Genomic DNA, 1626 nt, shown 5'->3' with positions numbered 1-1626 from the left:
ACTCACTGGAGAGAGACAGAGAGAGAGAAAGTGAGAAATTATCCCCCCAGGAGGGATGGCCATGCTACAATCCCTTCTCTTCCATTCTCCTCTCATGATTTTGTGCACACATGCTCACATGCCTGGTTTGATTTTCAGGCTGCTGGGTTTGAGACTTGAACTGTGGTCAGCCATGTGGGAGTCCAGCACCCTAACCACCATGCCACCTGCTGGCCTTCTCCCCCACCGTCTTGCTCAAATTGCGAAGTGTGGTTTCTGTACCAGATAAACCAAATGAAATGAGACCTTGCTGTAGTCAAGGTAGCCCTGCAGCTACGGGTTCAGGCTGGAGGTGGGTATGGAGAGGCCACGTTTCCCACTGTGCCTTGGATCACTGGAGGATTATATGAACCATGTGGACAGATTTTTCTCTATTTTACTGTCAGCAAACCATTCATTTTCCTCATTGCCTGCTCTTGATCAGCTTCCTACAGTCTCTCCTCTTGAGATACATTTTCTTTTAATTGCCAGAAGGTGCATGTACTCACCAGACTGAGAGAGAGAGAGAGAAACAGAGACACACAGGCAAAGAGAGAAGAAGGTGGGAGAAAGCAGCCTCCAGTGGTGTGTGGTCATGCCCTAATTTCTTGCTCCATCCAGTTGAGATTCGGGGCACATGTACCTGACATATTTTTCAAGCCTGTGAGGCCAGAATTCAAACCGCAGTTGGCCATGTGGGGCCCAGCTCTCTGTGCACAAGGCTTACCCACTGCACTACAGGTCTGACCCAACATTCAGACTCATAAAAGAAATCAGCAGTCATTAGGTGGATATCTTGTTTTACTTTATACTGGTTTAAGCTTATCTGGGTCATTGTTTTCTTTTGAAGTTTCTATCTAAACTTGGTTTCTATGCAAACGTGGTTAGAGTTCCTCAGAGAATTTTTACCTTATGGACTAGTTTATAAGTCTTTAGCTTTCTTTCCTTTTTTGTTACTGCCAGAGGATACATGTGCTCACCAGAAGGAGAGAGAAAGGGAGAGGGAGGGGCTTGGGCTTGGTCACGCCATAATCCTTTGGTGTGCATGCACATGTGCCTAGTGTGTTCCTCAAGCTACCGAGGCCAGGGCTTGGACCACAGTTGGCCATGTGGGATCTGTATCTGCAGGCACAGTGCTTAACCACAGAGCTGGCCCCTTTAGCTTTGTCTCTGACATAGCGTCTCTGGGACTCAGCCATATGATACTTTCTGAAGTTCCCCAGGCACTTGGCTGTGTCCTGCTCATCGTTGTGCTTGGTATTGGGTGGTCGGGAACGTCATGATGCATTTTTGCATAGAAAAATATGTCATGACTTTCCTGACAACCTAATATATCAATTGCTCCCTCCTTTGCGTCCCTGCTTTTGTACCTTGTAAATGTCTCTAAGAGCACTTGTATGCTCCTTGTCATTTGTTTAGGGGAGACAATTGGTGGGCAGAGATGGGTTTGGGAGCATCACTGTGGAACAGGCCTGGGCAGCACAGGCCTCTGCCTTCCTCCATCCACAGGTGCTCTGTTCAGTTCCATTTTGCATTTCCTTCCCTGCTGCCCACCCGGCTCAGTTCACAGTCAAGGTGCCTGCCTTCCCAGCTGCTGTTTTTTCCCTA

The 1626-nt window shown here is 48.0% G+C and overlaps 1 protein-coding gene across 2 annotated transcripts in view; it reads left to right on the top strand.

Annotated features, from left to right (window-relative positions):
• CTPS2 (CTP synthase 2) overlaps nt 1-1626 on the top strand; it is a 129787-nt gene that overhangs the window by 36160 nt on the left and 92001 nt on the right. The window lies entirely within an intron of this gene.

This window comes from Tupaia chinensis, unplaced genomic scaffold (genome assembly GCF_000334495.1).
Source record: "Tupaia chinensis unplaced genomic scaffold, TupChi_1.0 Scaffold000567_1, whole genome shotgun sequence".
Classification (NCBI taxonomy): domain Eukaryota; kingdom Metazoa; phylum Chordata; class Mammalia; order Scandentia; family Tupaiidae; genus Tupaia; species Tupaia belangeri.
The sequence above is the reverse complement of the archived record's forward strand: the minus strand, read 5'-3'. Positions and strand labels throughout refer to the sequence as shown.